Source organism: Podarcis pityusensis (genome assembly GCF_964106645.2).
Source record: "Podarcis pityusensis genome assembly, chromosome: 10".
NCBI lineage: Eukaryota > Metazoa > Chordata > Lepidosauria > Squamata > Lacertidae > Podarcis > Podarcis pityusensis.
Window position 1 is genome coordinate 73594286 of NC_138035.1, and position 21969 is coordinate 73616254.

Sequence of the window (21969 nt, forward strand, 5' to 3'; positions counted from 1 at the left end):
TCAAATGGCCTGTGATTTGGAAATACTGAATTACTGACCCGTAAATGTTTTCATGATCTTTTGTAATACAGTGGTACTTCGAGTTAAGAACTTAATTCGTTCTGGAAGTCCGTTCTTAACCTGAAACTGTTCTTAACCTGAGATACCACTTGCTAATGGGGCCTCCCACTGCCGCTGCACGATTTCTGTTCTCATCCTGAAGCAAAGTTCTTAACCCGAGGTACTATTTCTGGGTTAGCGGAGTCTGTAACCTGAAGCGCCTGTAACCCAAGGTACCACTGTATTACAATCTTTGTGAATTGCTCATTTGTGTGTTTTCACCCAGGTCCAGGCTAATGTTAACTCTGTGCCATCCAGGAGCTCAATCCAGAGAAATTTGTGTGCATCAGCCTCATGTGTGCATATTGCTGCTTGCATACATGCCATGGGAGTCACAGACTTGAATAGTTCTCCTGACCTCCCCCCGGATAGATGATCGCTGCCAAGACTGACAGCACTGACGGTCTCGTCAGCATTGTGTGCACAGTCCCAATCCAGCCATAATGAAAAATTGTGCAGGCCCTATTTGCATGTGGAATTTGTACTCTGGAAGCCTGCATCCATGCACACATTCCCCAGGCTGGGTTGGGACAAACTATCTGTAGCTGTTGTCTAGGTACTAAAATGAGATTCAGTGTGACACGTGACCTTCAGGCATAAGATTGTAGGGCCAAAGCCAGAGGGAGAGAGAGAGATTTGAATGGCTAAGGACCCAAGTTCAATTGCAAACACCTCCAGCTGGGTAGAAACTTCCTGAATATTCTGTTGATAGTGCCAGCCATGATGAACTGTTTTCCTTCCTGAGCTTCATATTAACAGCTGTGGGCCTAAAATGTTCTGCTGAAATATATGAGCAAATCAATGTAAGTACTAAACAAGACTTGAATCGGTGTAAATCTAAGTGATTTCTTATAAAGCAGGTTGAGAAATCATGGGGGGGGGGATGTTTTTGACTATATCCTATGATGTCTTCCTGTTTATAGAAGGCTCCTTGACTCAGCAGAGCTTTCTGTGGATTGCTCCTGCCATCTCCACACCAGCTTTCACATTTTAATGGTGGCCTCTCTCCCAGTAGGGTGTATAATGGGAAGGGGGGGAGTAGTGGGAAGAAGAATTTACAAAAGTCACCTCCCAACTCCTCCCATTAGGGATGAATTTTGCTTTGGTTTGAATTTTCATGAAAACTACCTAATTTGCACTTTCAGAAACAATGTATGAAGCAAAACATGGCAATCCATCAAAATTTGCACTTTTCTGAATGTTATGATACAATCCTCCAACCAAACAATGTGTACAAAAGCATCTGTGTATGCATAACAATGCATATATTGGTGAAAATAACATAAATGCATTATATTGGGGAAAATGGCATACAAAAATGTCTTTATTAGTAGAAATTTGCACAAAAATGCTGGCAAATTGTCATGAGGGCTTTTAAACAAATAGCAAACTGATGCACAAATGTGAAGAACAGAAGATTGCAAAAATGAGAAACTGAGAGAAACAGAAATTTACAAATTTGATCATCTTTACTCTCCATTCAGAAAAATATCTGCTAGATAAAAGAGCTTTCTGTGAATGGAAAAACAGCATTAAATATAACCCTATATGTTAATAATTCATTGTACAACTGTGCCAAAGTTAAGTACTTTCAAGACTCATTGATTTAACTGGAAAATATTTAAATATGTTCTTAACTTTCCAGCTGAAATTGGTGTGGCTTGAAAGCACTTAACTTGGACTGCACCTTGCTTTTATGGCACACTTTCCGTATAGATTATTATCTCTTTCCTGCTACCTTTGGAGAACAGTATTTTGGTATGCCCATCTATATTTCAGCAGCATCCTGCTTTGTGTGTCTTTTAAGACTGAACTCATGCATGGGGAAATGAATGGTGAAGAGCAGTGATTGCTATAATCTGACTGATATTAAAAGAGATGTTGGACACATAGCTCAGTGCCTCTGAATACAAGGCTTCTGTGCTCATTGGGAGTATTATCAGTAGCAATTTTGGATTCAGCAGTGATACATTATGCTGGGTATTCAAGATTTCCATGTTGGATTTTACCTACTTTATTTGTTTTGTATCTAGGTCACTCACAGCAAGTTTTCAGGATCTTGTCTTTAATAGTGGGTGAAAGAAGGAACGTTTTTCGCAGGACTCAGAGGAGGGAGAACGGGTCCTATTTTTAACACCAAAGATAATTATAATCTTCTTTTTTTAAAGATAATACACAATGGCTCATGCAAGCTTGATAACAAGCTGTGCTTTCTCCACTGGGGAGCAGATTTGACTTTGAAGTGCTGAAGTCTGCTCATATTTAATAATGGAATCTTCTAAAAGTGAGGCTTAGCTGATTATTGATAATTATCCTGCTTCAATGATAAAAATCCCAAACACACACACTTCAAATGATTCTGCAGCTGCTTCTTTATATGTGCAGAAAAAGGGGAAAAAAACATGATTAGCATTATGTCACATTTTATTTTTCTCCTTAGGACATTGATTCTCTTTTGGATCTCATTTATTTCTTTTTTTCTTGGACTTTTGTGGAGATGCTGAACATGTACTGTATAATATAACATCCAGGAGACTCCACACCTTCTGTGTCTCACATAAAGGAGAGCCTGAGCGGGGGGGCTGGCTGTCCGTGATGCAATTCTTTATTGTTCATGATGAGCAATTTGAAGTTGGGTCTCAGTGCATAACCTTCCTTTCTGCTCTTCTGCCACTCATCTTAACCTGATGGGGATCAGCTTCTTCATGGAAGTGAATTGAAATTCATTTCCCAGTCTGCCTCTGTTGCGCAGGCCCCTTCTGGTTACAGGGATTCTGCCACACTGCAAGTGGTTTTTGTTGTGCAACTGTGGTTTTAACACCTGCGGGTCATGTTTGGACTAAAGTCTGAAATCTCAGTAGACAGTTTTCACTGCTCCATCCCTCCACGACTTAGCCCAATCTCCTTATGATGAAAGTTACTGAACATAATAATAATGTACACTTCATAGGAAACATCTGGATGGGGTTGCATGTTGAACATTTGGCCAGCCCCCAGTATTTGGGATGGGGAGGTGCCTGAGACTGGGAAACAGGCCAACTAGTGAGTTCTTGGCAGAGGTAAGCTTTGAACTTTCTGTTTCACTAGTTCTTTTTGAAAGTAAGATTTGCCCCTACTACTTATATCACAACTAATTATATCACAACTGTATGTCTGAAATACTGGATGGGGCTTTATGCAAGTTTAAGCAAAACGGGAGGTTAAAATCTGGGATGCCAAGAGATGGCTCACTGTGTAGTGGTCAGTTTTCTGGCCTAGCTCTGAATTTTTAACAAAATAAATTCTATTAAACTCCTTTATTTCCCTCTGTACCCCCACACTTGTTTTGTTGACCCTCCTGCCAACCTAGCAGTTCAAAAGCATGCCAGTGTGAGTAGATAAATAGATATGGCTGTGGCGGGAAGGTAAATGGCATTTCTGTGTGGTCTGGCTTCCCATTGCACCACAAGTAGTTTAGTCCTGCTGGCCACATGACCCAGAAAACTGCCTGTGGACAAATGCCAGCTCCCTCGGCCTGAAAGTGAGATGAGTGCTGTAACCCCACAGCCACCTTTGACTGGACTTGCCCGTCCAGGAGTCCTTTACCTTTACCTTTTGTTGACCATCTAGCCTGATGAAGAGCTCTGGAGAACTTGAAAGCTTGCACACTATTTTATAGCATTTTGTTTGGCCTAACAAAGATATTGGACTAATGTGTATTTTGGAATTTGAGTTTCTTCTTCTTCTTCTTCTTCTCTGGTTGAATATCTTCCTGAGAAATTAGAAGGCACTTCTCACAGCACATTGCAGCTGGGGTGCTGAAGAGCCGTGTCATATGACAAAGTGTGTTCACGGTGATCTTGAATACTACTAGGGATACAAATTTAACTAATAAATAAATATTTATTAGTATCTGAAGAAGTGTGCATGCACACGAAAGCTTATACCCAGAACAAAATTTGTTGGTCTCTAAGGTGCTACTGGACAATTTTTATTTATTTATTTATTAATAAATAAGTAAGTAGTGACCCTACTGCACCATGTGGATAGGAGACCAGTTGTCTTTGTTCCTCTCAGGTACAGATCACAATTTGATGTTGCTACCACAAACAATTGTGTATTTTGGAAATATAATAAACCCTTTAGAAGCCAGGCATACATAAACTTGTTCTGACTGTGGGGTTAATGAGGTTGGGATGGTGCTTCTTTCTGAAATGGATTTCTGGCCTCCCTGGAAGCTGAAATGCCCCAGCTATCCAATAGTTGTGTATGTTGTGTATGTTCTGTTTAACTCCTCTATGGGAAAGCAAAAGTTATTTGCTTATGCTCTAGTACCGTATTTTTCCGTGTATAAGACAGGTGTTGTCTTATACACAGATAGTGAATACAGAGGGGGGGACGTGTGATTAATGGCAGCAGCAAGCAGGAGATTGGCAGCGGTGATTGGGTGGGTGATTGGTGGCTGCGGCAAGTGGGCAGGTGGGCTGTTGGTGGCGGTGAGCGGGCAGACAATTGGCAGCTGCGGCGAGGTGTGCGATCGGCAGTGGCTGTGGCAAGCGATTGGCAGTGGCGGGCAGGCGGGTGAGCGATTGGCGGAAGTGACCCCACCCCACCCCCAAAAGCTAAACAACTTAATTTCTTAATTTCGGGTTTAAAAAAATAGGGGCTGTCTTATACATGGGGGCATCATATACATGGGAAAATATGGTACTCAACTCCAGCATGAGAAAGACATTTGACAGCTAAGATCACTTTCTGCCATATACTCACAAGCTTATTTCCCATTGACTTGTTTCAATAATTCCTTTAACAGGTTGGCTGGCACCCATGGGGTGCATTGTTAGCATTGCTGCTAATGATGCTATTAAAGCAATCTGCATATGTGGGTGTCTAATGCCAGCATGTGAGCAAACTTTGGAAGAAGATGCAACCATCCTGGCAAAAAAAGTTGGGCAGTGTAATGGCTACAGCATTAGATCTCATTTAATTGACTTCAGAGGAGCATAGCTGCAAATACCATGGGCTGGATTGTACAATATGAAGCTATGATAGAATTAGAAACAGATAATTTTGTCTTCTACTGGTGCAGTCTCAGCATGGGGAATTGGTAGCTTCTTTTCAACAAAAGCTTTTTACAAGACTGGCCTCTTCTAAATGTAGATTGTGCCCCTCTAAATGCTGGAACATGGTGCTACTATGCCAAATAGAATCAATACATAATTAGTTTCTTGCTATATTTATCAACCAAAGTTCTATTTTTGTAAATCAATAATAATAACAAAGCACTAAACCTCATCCCTGTCCCATGGCGGTATTTGCATACTCTTAATGAAAATGCTTGTCTGATGTTTCATGCTGGGTACTGTGTCATGCAAAGTCATTATAATCAAAATCTTTCTAATTTGACTGCTAAATTGTAATTACTATGGCATGCTATTTCATGCAAATAATGTCATGCAGAGTAAGTGAGTTGCACAAACTATGAGATATCCAGCATTATAGCACAACATTAGTTGCAGCTGTGGTGCTTAAATTGCAGTCCATGGAGGATTTTTCCAGGGCAAAGAGTGCATTGAACTCTACTCCTTTTGCTGCCTCATTTTCAGTCCTGCATAATAGTATCTGACAAACCAGTTGATGTCTTGCAGCACATATATATTATCCCCTCTCCCCACCCAATTCTCTCCACCCATTGCATATAGGTACAGCTATATGTCACACTCATCAGAGTGAATGTTTCATTCAGAAGCCTTTTAACCTGGTTCTAATGTCAGGCCTATAGCATACCCAGGGGATGATCTGCAGGCACCAGAGGATGAGGCCATCATCTTGCTGAAGCTAAGCTGGTCCAAGTCTGGTTGGTGCCTGAAACAGTGACTTCCTGGAAACCACATACACACATGCATCTTGGGTTCCACGATGGAAAATAGATGGGATATAAACGTAAAGTCAACAAATCAGAAAGTGTGATGATCCACATGCGAGGCAGAAAAGAGGACTTCAATATGTAAAGTTTTAAGCGTGGCTGCGATCATATTCTTATGTATGCTGGTTGGGATACTATTTGTAATGTAGCAGTACCGTTGTGTTAGAGAAAGTGTCTCCACCCTGTCTCTAATGGCAAGACAGCATGTCAGAACAAGGGAGTGTTTGCATCACAGAAGATAAAAAACCTGTTTGATCACAGTAGATAGTGGGATGGTTGTGGGGGATGACTGTTAGCACGATGCCCCCATGAAACTACTTTCAATTCTGTAAAAGAGCACTGCCTGGTGATGCTTCCTGGTGACCCAGGAAGTGAAGTTCCACATGAGGGAAGGGCTGTATGTATGACAGGGAAGGTTCTTTGAGCTCTCTGGTCGTCTGGGCAGCAAGATCTTGTCTCTCTGAGAAAAGTCATTGGCCAAGGATTAGTAAACAATTCAAGTGGAAGAATGGGGAGAAAACAAAGCAGGGCATCAGAGATGGAATTGCATTTTTAGCGTAGCAAGTCTTGAAAGCAAACCAGTAAACTGTGAACCATCAAGGTAACCGCAGCCGAGGGAGGCATTGCAAATCAAATGGGAAAGACAGACTGGGTCAATAAAAATAAACAAGAGGGACAGTTCCCCAATGGGGGGGGGGGCAGACAGAAGTGCCTTTGTCAGTCTTCCAGAAGTCAATCCCTTTCCACTCTTTCCTCTACAGTTAAAGAAAGGAATTGTGCAGTTAAAAGCACAATCTGGAATAGAGTGGAGTCACAGATTCCTGGAGATGCACATCCTTCACTAAACACCAAAGGGTAAACATAGTGGGAATATTTATCACATGAGAGGCAAAGGGCAATATTACGGCATGTTATTTATTGTGCCTGTTATGTGACTAGAATTCAGGATAGGAAACTGATAGGAATGGTTAAGAAAGGATATAGGGAGACTTCCCTGATGGTTCTGCATGTAAGATTATGCCCTGATTTTATTTAAACAGAGTTCAAGGTTTGGAAGCAACCTTGACATTCTCAAACTGCAGTTTAGGGCCCCCGATGTGGATTTCAGTATGAGGGATGGTCCTCTGAAAGGGATCGGTTTCTGCTGACAGATAAACCATAGCTGGAGATCGTCTCCCTACACAGTTGCCAAACGGCATCATAATTCCCTGTTTGGGAGTACAGATTTTGGTGACTCTTAAATATTTGCCCCCAAATAAGAGGCTGGGTTACTCTCCACAAGTTCATCTGTGACTCAGAGACATCAGTCCCTCCCTCTCCTAGTAACACCCATGCCAGGCATGGTAGGGTTTGTGAGAAGACAAGGAAAAATAGAGACCCTCTTCCTACTGCCACCGCAAAGGAAACGGGTTGAGTGTTTTGGAGGGAAGGATTAGTGCCTATTGCAGTCTCAGTAACATTGGGGTGTGTGGCAGGATCCAGTTTTGCTTGTAATTGGACCTGGAATAAGCAAGGTTATTTTCTGAGTCCATAATTCTGGTTTTCTGAGCCTAACTGCATCAGCCTTCCCTAATTTGGTGTCCCTCCAGATCTTGCTGGACTCCAACTCTCACCAGCCCCAACCAGGGGTGGACATGGGGGGGGAGGCTGGGGGTGTCCAACAATATCTGGAGGGCACCAAGCTGAAGAAGCCTGAATTGCACACTTAATTATGTATGCCCTATACCTGCTCAGGTGAGTTCAGCTGTTGGTGTGGCTGCAACTCCTGTCCAGAGAAAGGGGTGAATGTAGTTCTCTTCCTGCCTCCCTATCCATTTAAAGAGAACACAGGATATTGCAATCCAGTAACTCTTTGAAGTTGAGTGCTTATTCAAGCTGAGGAAGAATCCCATCAATGTGTTTGAGGGAATGTATAAATCAACTCTTTCCTCCCTTAGCAGATCCAATACAATGAGGAGTGCCTAAGTTTATCAACAGAAGGCACATTTTATATGTGTATGGTTTAGGCCTGAAATATGAATCACTCTTCTTTTCTTTTCTTTTCTTTTCTTTTCTTTTCTTTTCTTTTCTTTTCTTTTCTTTTCTTACTAAAACAGGTAGAAGGTAAATTCTCACCCACAAATATGATAACTAGATGTCTCAAGCAGAAAATGAGGAAGAGAATCTTTACTTATCTATAGCAATGTGCAAAGTCCTAGCCCTGATTTGGCATGGAATGTGTTTGACAAACCTAAAAAATAAGTGCTTCAGTCCTCATCTGTGAAATTTTGCAATTCCAAGGAAAAAGCAATCCGTGTGTGGGAGGAGGGTGTGTGCAAAAATGCTCTCGGAAATCCATTGAAAGCTCTTCTTTTTGTTGTTGGTTGGCTTAAATGAAAATCCAGCCAGCTGAAAGGAGGACACTTCCATCTGTGCCTCTCATGCATATTCAAGGATTAGCATGAAAGCATTGAGTTATTTTCAAAAATGGGCCAATTATGCGGATTTTACATGACTGTTAGCTCTGATATTGGATGAACACTTGCCATGGCAACACATGTGATCATAGTTGCTTGGGTTTTGTCAGACTGAAGGAAAGATAAAACAGTGAATCTCTGAACCCCCCCCCCCAAAAAAAGGCTCTGAAAAGAAGATACTTAGAAAAAGTCATGGGGAGGATGAATCTCATTGTCACGGTCAACTCTGCTGTTGACCACGAACCACTTCTGCATGTGCCCCACTGAAAGGTGTCAGAGTTTTGAAAGGGCTTAAGGGTTTGTCCAGGCTGTCACAATTTTGTGTGAGGGATTCCGACTTCTACAGGAACTTTCAGTTTGTGCAGGTAAAGACTCTGTTGCATTAGCACAACAAATCCATTACAAAAAAGAATTGGGGGTTTTGCGGTTTGGAAAGTGATGTGGAAATGCATCGAAAAGTGTGTGGGAATGAACGAGTGACTAAGGGAAAGCCAAATAAACACCCCACAAGCAAATCAGGATGATGGTGCATTGGTGTAGAACTGCCCTGTAAACAAATTAGAACAAATGCTCAGTAAAAATTGGATATAACCTAACCTGCATGTAACCTTTGTGCTAGCAAATCAGGATGAATGCTTAATAAATGGGTCATCTGATCCATTCAGTGGAGCAGTGGATCACATCTCAGTTAGTGTGAGATTCTTGGTGGCAGAGGTTCTCTTTCAGTTTTCTGCCCCAGGATCCAAGTTGCGTTTGAGGTTTGGCAATACCAAGGGCATCTCAGCAAGGATGCGCCTGGATTCCTGGTGCAAGTGTGTAGGCTGCATAATCATGGAGAGGGCTTGTCCTACACCTTTCCTCCTTCCCGTTCCTCCTCCCCACCATTCTTGTTCCTTGGAGCATTCCCTATTCTCTGGAGCAGAGATGGATGAACCTGCAGCCCTTCAGATGTGGCTGGTCTCTAACTCTCATCATCTCTGACCAGTCAACATGTCGCCTTGTTGGGAGCTTGGGTTCAACAAGTTCCCCATCTAGAGCCAGCCTGATCAGTGTCTGCATTTCCGAGGGCGGCTTTGTTCTCTGGAGGGTAGTCCAGGGCTTGGTGGGCGGGTGCTACTGATAGGTCTCAGCTCACTCAGGCTCTGCAATGAAGTCAGCAGCACCTTTCCAACAATAACTTTGTGGCTGCGGAGCTCATGTGTTCAACTAATACAAAGTCCTCAGTTTGGAGAGTAGGTAAGTCACACTCTCAAAAAGATCCCCTCCAGGGGCAGATGGGCCTTAATCCTTTGCCATCCGGGAACAGTTAACAGTGAATTCTTTTTTAATTTCACGGAGTAACAAGCTATCTTGCTGCTTGTCAAGTGGCACTTGATTGTGGCAGCTTTTAAGCCATGCAACCCACGTCACAACGTAATTCACTGGCACCCCCGCTTTGCAGGTGAAGCTTCAGTCTTAAGCTTCAGTATGTGGGCTTGTTCTTTCCTGATTTACTTCTGCCTCCACTACCCACTTCCTCTGGTTTTGTTCCTCTGTTGTTTTGTTTTTCTTCTTAGCAAAACTTAAAAAAAATGTTTTTATTGCACCTTGATTGAAATGTGGTAGGGCCTCTAGGATTTAAAAATATGTTATCCGAGCTACGTGTGTTTCCCACATCCTCTAGGTGGCCAAAGATACAAAATTATCTCTGATTTAGATGAGACCCACTAGAAAGACAACAGCTAAGTGTTTTGAATGGGTGTTACTTGTTCAAAGCCACGTATAGGGCCTATCATGTTAATCTGTGTTGTCTGCTCAGCTAGTCAATGGAGTAAATGATTTGGTGAGGAATCCAAACACAGGGAAAAAATGCTATGAATAAGTCAGAAGCTAGATTGTTTTAACAAAAGAAAAGATATCTATGGGAAATCGTGTTTTAAAATTTCCTGCTCTCTGGCGCCATCTGGTGTTGCATGTTTATAGCTCATTCCAATAGCTGTTTCTTAACTAGTGTAGCTGAGTACATTACTAAGATGCAACAAGAATTTCAGCTGTACACACATGCCGTATTGTGTGCAGAAGAGCTAACATCCTATTCCTAGTGAATGCAGTAGTCTCTTGCTTCTGCTGCTTGCAAGTAGGCAGTTAGTTCACACCTCAAAGTCTCTTTAGGTTCAGTTGTTTTATTTTCACCCCTCCAAGCAGATGGACCGTCTTGTGCTATAAACAGTCCCTTCCACCAATCTCATTTCCTCTGCTTTTTCTCACTGCCAATTCCAGCTGCTCAGAATGTCACACAATCTTTTCATCTTTCTTCTTCAACCCCAATTAAGTCTGGCAGTCTTTCTAATGCACATAGTTTTTTTAAAAAAAAATAGGCAAATGTAATTTGGATGTTGAAAAATGATAGAAAAAAGGCATTCAAGGAGAGAGAGAGAAAGCCCTGGCTCCTTAGAAAGACGTGTCTCTCTTCCTTGCACCTCCATTCTGGGAGTGCAAACGGTGAAGGAGGGAAGAGCACAGCCTTTCAGAGAATCCTGGGGCAAGAAGGGCCTTCTTTCCCCAGCAGCTAAGGCTGAACATTTCAGGGGTCCATGCTGGATTTGTGGGAGATGATTGGCAGATTGCATCATGCTGCTGAGGGAGATGACAAGAGACTCGTATTTTTTAAAAAAAACACATGGGAAATACAGCATTCATATAGATGGGATGACCATCCAGTCAATAAGGGCATCAAGTAACTTAGAGCTGCCTGCCATTTTGACATTTCCACATTTGCTCCAAATACCTTCTGGTTGAATCCTGAACCCTAAATGCCAGTCCAGAGACGAAAGCATTGAAACATATTTAAGTGACTAACACACAAGTGTGCTTGCAGGTCTTAATTCTGTGACACACGGAGGACAGAAACTGCTTCAGTGAATGGCATTTTATTATGCCTTTCGAATCTTTTAGCTTCTTCCAGGGAAGATGCCGTGGGAGCAAAACCTCAGAGAGACATTTTTTGCTCTAGACCAATTTTCAACTGGCCAACACTTCATGAGCAAAATAGATCACTATGAAGGGGCTCAATGGGGGGGGGGATTTTGTTTGCAAGGCGGCCCCTGAGCGAAAAGTTTTACAGCTGTTCACGGCAACCATCTCTTGTTGTGCCGTTAGGACTCTGGATCGAGTGACTGCTTTCTGTGGAGACGCCAATTGTGAGGGCAGCTCTAGGGATAAGACGAGAAATTAATCCCGTAAAAAGAGTCAGAGAAAGGCAGGAATGCAAAAGCAATTTTGTCTCCAACAATGCAGATCCATCTAAGGATGTGAAAATGGCAATGATTAGTAATGATGATGGGCCGGAGCCAGACGCTGGGATGACATTTTAATATAGCAGGTGACCTTGTCAGGGATAGAGGATGCACAAAGCATAATAATCTCAAATAGACATTCATCTAGAAGAGAAACACTGTTTTGTATGTTTGAAACAAACTAGCATATTTAGACAAGGCCAAGCAATTATAGAATTTCTAGTTGCCAACCTCCCCCCCCTCCCCGAACAAGTTTTGGTCTATGTCATCTAGCTACATGGCATTATTTATTTCTCCTCAAACACAACACCTGGCACCCACAAGGCCTTGGTTCTTTTATCTGCTGTTTCCAAGCAAGGTTAAAACACATTGGACATATTTTGAGTAGCAGGGTTCTGCATAAAAGTGGAGATTTTAGCAGGATCCAGCAGCACTTCAGTGGATGCAATATTACCAATCCTTTAAGTAAAGGATTGCTAGTTTTCTCCATGCATTTTCTACTCCTTTTGCACTACATGATGCAGCTTCAGGGTTGCACAAACAGTCCTTTATGAGTATGCATGTTAAAGAGTTGAGATGGGAATGAAGATGGTTTGTCGCAGCAGCTGGTTTCAAATATTCTGAGAATACAAGTGGACTAGTGCAAAAATGTTCAATTTTTTTTGAGAGAGACTGCAGGAAATCTACAAAATGCTGAAATGTTTCCAGTGACAGGGTAGATATACGGAGATTGGAATATTGCCCTTGCAGAGTTTTAATGCAACATAGTAAGGTGGTCAGGGCATTAATACTCAGGGAGGAAGTACAATTTGGTTTCTTGACATTTGTGAATAGGACTTTACCATCAACCCCGCCCCTCATAACATGCATAACTCTTTGGAAGGGTAGGATGCATAGTAGGCAGATTGTAGAATTATAATATGCGCATAACAATATTCGGGCAGCTGTGGTCACATACATAAACAATTTCTTCTGGCCCTTCCCGATTTGAGCATTCAACACAGGTGATAATTATCATGTCAGGCAGGTGACTGTCAACTCTTTGAGGCAGTCTCCATGAGTTTGCATTTGGTAGGCTGTTTCCCCGCAGATGCAGGAGCCCTTTCCCAACAGACAGGTGCCGCCCACTGCCCTGCCGCAGGTACTTATCTTGAGGGCCCAAATAGGACTTTGGTGCACTTATGAATTGGGATTATTAAACCACAAAAATTCGCATTGAAATGATGTAGGATGTATACCTGCACAGATGGTTAATTTTGAAAAACTAATATGGAAATGAGTTACCCAGTATGAGAATTATTCTCCTTCTCCCTCTGTTTACAGCAGCAAAAGAGAACTTACCAGATGCAGCCGGGTCTGTCCTGGTGTCCAAACATGAGTGTGCCTGGACTGTGCCAATGCAGTCGGAGGAAGTGCTGTGGGCACAGCTTCTTCTTATGTATCAGAATCTGATTCCCTGTACACCAAGTTGAACCACAATTAGGATTTACTAGGCTGCCTGGAGAAACAGCACCTAAAATGCCTGTGTTAATATTTACAAACACTAACAGTTGTGTACAGTAAAACGAAAGCAAAATGTGAGGCATCGCTACTGGAGAAGGAAATTCTGACACATCTGTTGGAGCACAGATCATTTTTCTACAGAGACATGACATAAATGCCATCTCTTAAGTCTCTTAAGCATGAGCGCTTGTTCTGCTGGGAACTGTCAGTCCTGACATGTTGGGTGAATTGAAATATCTCTCTGGTTATATCAGCTTTCTATTAATTTGGAGGGTCTGTTATTTTTAAACTGACATTAAAACAATGTTAATTGGAATAGTGATTCTCTTCAGTGGCGCACTAACCATTTCTTGGAAATTGTACAGTAGGATGCTCATTCCAGCTAGGAATGCAGGGATGCCTCCAACTCAGAGTAGACCCACTGAAGTTAATGGACCTAAGTTAGTTAGTTAGTTAGTCCATTAATTTCAATAGCTCTACTCTGAATATGACTAACACTGGATGCAACCCACAGCTTTTAAACCTTCAATAATCACCAACAGAAAAAATACTCCAAAATTCAACCAGTCAATGTCCTTACAATTTAAACAAGCGTAAAGTAGAAAAGAGAAGCTGTACAAAGTTTCAGGAGCTTTGGTCACAACGAAGTGGCTGTTTGGGAGAGGGCTTTGTGCTCCCGTCTTGCTCATGCGCGTCCCAGAGACATCTGGCTGGCCGTGGTGAGAACAGGATGCTACACCAGATGATGGACCTTTGGCCTCATCCAGAAGGGCTTTTCATACAGGCTTAAGCCGACGTTAAGCATTTTGAGATTTCAAAAAAAGAAAACAAACGCTAACACTATTCTAGGCTGCATCAACAGAAGTCTAGTGTCCAGATCAAGGGAAGTAATAGTCCCATTCTATTCTGCCTTAGTCAGACCACACCTGGAATACTATGTCCAATTCTGGGCGCCACAATTTAAGAAGGAAGTTGGCAAGCTGGAAGGTGTGCAGAGGAAGGCAACCAAGATGATCAAGGGTCTGGAAACTAAGTCTTCTGAGGAATGCTTGAAGGAGCTGGGTATGTTAAGCCTGGAAAAGAGGAGACTGAGAGGAGATATGACGGCCACCTCCAAATATCTCAAGGGTTGACACATGGAAGGTGAAGCAAGCTTGTTTTTCCTGCTCTGGAGGGTAGGACTCGAACCAATGGCTTCAAGTTACAAGAAGGGAGATTCCAACTAAAAACTTTTTGACAGTAAGAGCTGCTTGACAGTGAAACGGTCTCTCACAGGAGGTTGTTGACTCTTCTTCCTTGGAGGTTTTAAAGCAGAGGTTGAATGGCCATCTGTCGGGGATGCTTGAGCTGAGATTCCTGCAGGGGTTGGACTAGATGACGCTTAGCATCCCTTCCAACTCTACAATTCTATGATTCTATAACATTGCTACAATCAACTGCAATACCTTTGAGATTTAATTAGCATTATTAATACGTATTGTTCAAAGTATTTGTTTTGTTGCTTGACATCTTGAAAATGCAGACTATGTGTACATCAAATGTGAACCAAAACTACTTTTCTTTAATCCTGTGGCTAGAGAGTTCTCTTTCTGTCTTTGCGGCATCTCAAAGATCCAATTCAGAGATGCTTATGCTCTTTTGAGAGTCGTCATTATTGAAAAGATACAAAAGAGGGCACAGAAAGGTAGATTCTTTTAAAGGCCATTTTGAAACTGTTGTGTTTCAGGGAAACACATCGTATAATTTTCAGAAAGTGATTTTTTTCAGCTTCAGTTTCATGACCTCCTGTAATACATGCCGAGCTGCACTGTGGGTAAGTCATCAGAAATTGCTTGCTGTCAGTTACAAGGCAGAAGAAAAGTCACCTTGTATCAGATGTTCCCTTCTTTCAGGGAGCCTAGTGGCCAGCATGTTAGGAATCTAACTGAGAACATAATAGCCGTGTCTCACCAAAGCTATAACTAGAGGAATTGCATTTAATTTGAAATAGATATCAACAACGGTAAGAGTAGCGTCCTTGACACTGGAATCTAAAAAACACCAAAATAACCAGTTTTTTTAGCCCATGATAGCTGGATTATTTAGCAGCGTAAAATATAGCAGGGCCCAGACTCACCCTGGACTGCTAAAAGAGGCTCCCACTCGTACATCAACTGTGTGCTTGCAGTGGTGTATAAAGCTCTGTCGCTTTACACCTGGTGTGTGTGTGGAGCACATAGTGATGGGGAAGGAGCCGTGCAGTTAAGGGACCACCACCTCATGTCTGGGGCTTCTCTGCACTGGCCCTGCATTAATACGGACAGGACTAGCTTATATATGGTAACACCTTCCTTGGGTCTTCGGGATGGCTCGCAACAAACCACTGTAAAGTCTATTCTGATTTGGGGATAGCAAAATTTCTTCTTGGGTGTTTTATCCAATTTGCTGCATGAAGCAGATGGGAACAGCAATCTTCTTTGTGTAGTACAAATGTTTGTCTCTGTTTACACAGAAAGTTAGATCCTGAACTATCTAGCTCTACAGCCACTTCCTCTTTCTCTTGGTCTGCACTGAAGGCGCTTTTTACTTTGTAGCCCTAGAAAAGAAGAAAATGGAAGGAGTCAATAGAAGAAAAGGGAGGGGAGGGAAATGGGACGCTTTCATCATGAATTTTGATCCTGGATGAACCAGTCAGTGCATCACTTCTTCAGGACCGCAGTGTGTCTCAGTAATTTCCCAGGCATGTGCTGGGGACTGCTAATGTGCCATTGAGACAACTGCTGGTGTGCGGCTCCGTTGTATAATTAAAAGTGGTTGAAAGTCTAAAGCCAATAATAATAATACCCCACCCAAGTGACTGGATTCCCCCCACCACCCTGGGCGGCTTCCTGCTTCTCTTTGTGTATCGCTGCTCCAGACTCAACTCCCCCCACTCTCCACTGAGGTTGGTGATTGTGCCATCACGTGTCCTCGAATGGTTCAGATGCAGAGATGGAGAGGAATTGCCTGTGTCCAGAGGAGGTTTTCCTTTGTGCTCAGATCAACGCCTCCTTTGAGAGCAGGGAACCTTTACCTGTATATATTCCTACACCAGTCTGCCTCCAAATTAAATTTTAAAAAGCATGTGCTGCCTCCACCAGAATGTTGCGTGCTGTTGCGCTATCTTCTAGGATCAGTTAGAATTTTTTAGCACCCACTTGGACTCAGTCACCTGAGAACTGCCAGGTTTTTTAATAACACCTTTCAGCTTAAAATGTGTGGTCTGCAGGTGTTCAGGATGTGACAGAGAAAGCAGGAAAGAGCTCTTTTAAAAATCCAAGGTTTCATTCTAGTCAAACGTACCTTTTTCATTACGCATGCGGGGAGGGGGAGCAAAGCATAAACTGATTTAAGCATCATTTGTGAAAAGAGACGAAGCATTCAGTCACCTAAATAGTTGCACTGAAAATTCCAGGCACATAAAAATCAATACAGAAAAAATCCCAAAATGCACATGACTTGTAAATGAAACCCATTTAATTATGGAAAATCATTGGCAAGAATAAGCACAGCTTGGGAAGTGACTTTCTTATTAAGTGGCTTTGGTGATCTTTATTACTTTGCTTGGATTAACAAATTTAGATCAGATAATGAGACTTTTAGTCTCTCTGTCTTTCTTCTTAGGCTAACACTTGTTAGCCTAATTTTTCAATTAACTTTCTGCAGTAACTAGATCATAAGATGTGGCTATATCAGCACATTCTTAGATCTGATTGCGAATCAGCATTCATTTTGCAAACAAGGTATTAATCATGGTTGCATATGGCTAATGGTCCAAGCAGTTTTGTTTTTAAAAATATATAAATCCTATTTTAGCCAACTTCACTGGCTTTTACTTTTCTTAGCTTTGTTGCTAAGCAATGTGTCAGTTTCAACAAAATGTGTATGCTTAAGACCTATTAAGGTTTATTAAATTTGTATATCTCTCTTCACTAAAAACTCCTGAAGAGATTAACAATTAAGTATAAATAACAACAATTAAATGACAAAAATATATTAAAAGCAGATTTATCAATATAATATAATTGGTGCCCAGGAAAACAAAACCCGCTTTGTTTGGTGCCAAAATGAGTGCAAAATTGTCACCAGTGTATGTTCATCTGTTGGGGGGGGGGGGCGGAGAGAAGGGATTTCTAACAGAAATCCAACAGGTTCAGCAGAAACCTTTATTGATGCCATTGATGACATTGTGGGCTGTCATTGGGAGCTCTGTTTGGGATAATACAGCTAAGAAATCGCCATCGTCTCCTGAAGAACAGCCAGTCACTCAAAACACACTGGGATTGACAGGACTAGTATTAATGCCTCTGTCTCTTCTTGTATCTGTTGAACTTTTGTGTCGACTTTCCCCCTGGCCCTTTTGGGGTCTTCCTTTGTGCACATACGCTGAATACATGCTGGCTTGTGGTGAGTGGGCAGGGCAGGGCAGGCAGAAGACAGAATAAATTTCAAAAGGGGGTCAGCTCAAAAAATATTTGAGAAACATTCATTTATCAGTTGGATTGTAACCTTTCTTCTAACATGCGCCCCCCGCTGCCCCTGCCCACACTTGCCAGCTATTGAAAGCAAAGGTGTTTCCCTTTGGTCTTCTGGAGCCACACCAAGAAGAAATAATAATAAAACCTCATAAATTTATGAATGAAAAGCATAGTGCAAAGGAAAAGCAACATTAATATTCTACAGGCTCCATATGCTAAAAATAAAATGATACATTGCAGTGGGTGATTAGCATGTCTCCCTCCACCACTCTTAGATCTTTGTACAATGCCAGCGACAGTCAGATTGCCTGAACATCTCCATGGCAACCCCTTGATGCTTCCTTTTGTTCAGCTGATAATCTGCCCAGTCACATGATCGCCAAGCAGCATGCAGATGAAATGGAGCCCAGAAGCAGCAGCAGCAGCAGCAGCAGCAGCAGCAGCAGCAGCAGCAGCAGCCCATTGTATTATCCTCATTAAGAAACCTTGGGAATGTGTGGGGCTGTGGGAGGGGGCGAAGGAGGCCTAGGTGGTTCCCAGCCAGAGCCGGCCGCAGAGCCACCCCCCTTGCTTGTTCGGAAGATTGTTATGCACTTGAACTTGCTCCCCACCATCACAGCCATTCCGGTGACTGCAAGGACTGGCGCTGCTCAAAGATGTTTTCTCATTAGACTTTCAAAACCCTCGTTTGTACTGTGTGCGTGCTCTAGTTTGCCTGCTGGATGTGCCTGGCCTTCCACGGAATCAGAAAACAGAAATTGTGAGGGCGAAGCAGGGCTGGGGCTCTGGCTCCGTGTGAAGCTCCAGTGGGAAGAACCTTTCCTTCAGTGACACATCTGTTTTGTGGAATACTTTTCCCAGAAAGGTTTTATGGCTCCAGGTTCCAACCCTTTCAAAATGTATTTATTTACAGTGGTACCTCTAGTTGCAGACACGATCCATTCTGGGGTGCCGTTCGCGTCCCAAAAAGTCTGCAACTAGAGTGGTGCTTGATAGAACGCTTCTGTGCATGCATGAAGCACGCCGAATGCTTCTGCACAGAAACACGCATTCGCAAGCTGAAAAGACTCAACATGAACCTAACGCAACACGAGGTATGACTGTACTTTAAAACATTTATCGGCTGCATTTCTGGGTGCAAGGCCTACCCAAAGCAACTGACAAACAAACAAGCTACATGTAAAAAAATAAATATTACTAAAAGCCATGATAAAAACAGATTCACAGAGTTAAAAACAAAGACAGAGCTTCAATAACATAAAAATATTTCTGCCTCCATCCCGGAGAAAAAAAATATAAATTAGTTTTTGAAATGCCTGAAGTGTAGCTGATGCCATAAGCAGTTCTACTGAGAGGGTGTTCAGAAGATATGGAGCCACCACAGAAAAGACCCTCTCGCCTGCCTACAAACCTGGGAGGCAGACACATGGAGAGATTCCCTGATTAGGATCTCAGAGCATGGGCAACATGGTACGGGTGCAGGCAGCCCACCCGATAGCTTGGGCCCAAACCACTGCAGGCTTTAAAAGCTTAAAACCAACCCTTTAAATTGGGCTTGGAAATGCGCTAGAAGCTAGTGTAGCAGGTACCCCTATCAGGACTCTGGTGACCACATTTCAAATTGGCAGAAGTTTCTGGACCATCTTTAAAGCAGCTGCACAGGAAGTGCATGACCGTCATCTAGTCTGGACATGACTTCTTTTTATTTCCCTAGGCCTGGAGTGGGCAAGATGTTAGGCATATTGTTAGACTACAACTCCCATCATCTCTGATCATTGACTGTGCTGCTAGGGGCTGTTGGAGTCTAGCAACATCTGGAGGGCAGCAGGTTACCCACCCACCTCTGGATTAGATCTTTTGAGTGCTCATTTTTAGCACTCAAAGCTAAATAATAGTGGGATTGTTCTGTTTTATCTGAGACTGTGCTGCTGTTATTACAGTTATTTGTGGTTTTGCCTCTAACCTGCTCTGGAAGTCTTTGGGCTGCAGTAACAGCAACAAATGCTTGTAGGAAGTAAAAATAACAAATTGGAGCATTATCTTCGCATATCCTGTGACCTCAGACAAGATGCTAGATGCATTTAATGAGAGATTTAATGGCCTTCCATGTTTTAGGGTATATTGGGAGAAATTAGCCATTTGGGAAAGATGCAGACCACAAAATGCTGGCTTCTCCGTCTCATTTGCAGCCATGGTATGGCTTGTTTGCCACTAGGGATACAAGAGAAATTAGATTCAGTTCACATGTAAAAGCGAATCTACCTAATTGTCACTTTGGGAAACAATATGCGAACTGAAATGCAGCCGTTCTTTGAAACGAGCAATTCTTTGACTTTTGCAAGGGAGTTCTCCAGTCAAGTAATTTGTACTGGAAAGTAAACCCTGCATATGAATTTATTCATTACCAAAAATAACATATAAAAATGCTTTATATTTTGGAAAAATCCTATGCAATATTGTGCATATAAGGTGAAGGTGCATTAAAAGATGTGTGTATTGGGATAAATTTGCACAAAAATGCGTGTGGATTTTCATGAGGACTTTGGGGTGGGGGGAAGAATTTGCAAACAGAAGTGGAAATGAGAACTGGATTTAAGATTGGCAAAATGAAAAACCAAAATTGACAGTTCACCCATCCCTGTTGTCACTAGAGTTGGCATCACAATTGGCAAAAAAAACAGATTACAAGTTGTTTATTATTATTATTATTATTATTATTATTATTATTAAAGAAGAAGAAGAAGACTGCCTATTAGTGCACATTTCGGGGCAGGTTACAGGACAGTAAACAAGAAGCAGGGAAATGATTTTTCCTCCCATCTCCCTGTAAATATACAGTATTTAGGATGGGGATGCCCTTAGGCTTTGATCCTAATCACACTTCATGTACAACATAGAAACTCCAGTAAAACCAAATGAATGACTCTAATGTCCAATATCAGTGAACGGCTGTCACTGTTAAGTGTTGCTGTTGCAAGTCTCGCATTGGATATTAATCCTGTTACTAGTCAGTAAATCATTATCAGTGTAGTGGAGTCTTGATGTGCATGCCTGTGATTTATTCTGCAGCACTTATTAGAGACTTGTAAGTACGGTTTGAATATAAATGACAAAGTGAGCTAAAAGAAATGGATATGTTGGATAACAGTTGCAAAAGCATTTCCTTTGCTCTGGCAAACGTGTCCGGGAGCTTGGGTTTGGTCAGATGGCTTTGCATTTCAATGAGGAGTTGCATTCATACTGGAAAATGGTTAAGAGCAATATCATTATTTTGGAATGCATATTAATGGTGCAGCAGTAGGTGGAACGCCTTAACAACCCACAAGCGGCAAGAGGAAGATAGTGCAAAAAGCAAGAGCCTTTAGGGTGGAGAAGAAAAAGAATCCCAGAGTTAATAATCTAGTAGACAAACAGCATTGGAAAGGCAGGAGGAGGGGGGCAGATATCAAGACAAGCCAGGCTGCTCTTATAATGTCTTACTGTGCCTCTGGCTTTTTTCTTTTCTTTTCTTCTTTTGAAAAGGTGATTCTCTCATTTTATCGTCTCTTGGAAATAGTATCTTGGTAACATAAAGCTAATTCTGAGCAGTGGCCTCTCAGCATTGTGCAAAATAAGTCCATTGTTAATGTTAGGTGATGAACCTTCAACTAAGATTAGGCGATCCTTTATCAAATATTATTTGCACACTTGTAAAGCAAATATCAAGGTTTAATTTTGAAAATGCAGGCGTTTGTGCTTGCCCTGCTTACCTCCCCCAGTCCCAGGCAGGCGAGAGCAGAGGGAATGAGAGAAAAAGAGAGAGAGACTTTGTCTATGCTCAGATGCTTCTCAGTGTTTCGTGGATGAGTTCTGGCACTGCAGATAGATTTTGATATTAACCATTATAAAGCTTGTGTGAAAATACATATGCAGTAAGCCTGCAGCTTACGCACATTTAACTTGTGCACATTCAGCTTTATGCACTTGGAAAAATAAAAAAATAGAAAGGGGCGGAAAGGGGGTGGGCATCTGGGGGGAAAGCCATTGCACCCAAAGTGTTTTGGCTTTAGGCGTGATCCCTAGCCTGTAACCTCTGCCTAAATTGAGGGCTTACGGTATTTTAAAGTGTGCATTAAAAAGTATATATTGGCCAAAAATAACATACAAAAATGCACTATGTTAATGGAAATTACTTGCAAAATGTTTATAGTAAAAAGGTAGAGGGACCCCTGACCATTAAGTACACTCTGGGGTTG

At 42.1% G+C, this 21969-nt stretch overlaps 1 protein-coding gene across 2 annotated transcripts in view; it reads left to right on the top strand.

The window, feature by feature from the left end:
* Positions 1-21969, top strand: part of FRMD4A (FERM domain containing 4A) — a 411715-nt gene that overhangs the window by 36387 nt on the left and 353359 nt on the right. The window lies entirely within an intron of this gene.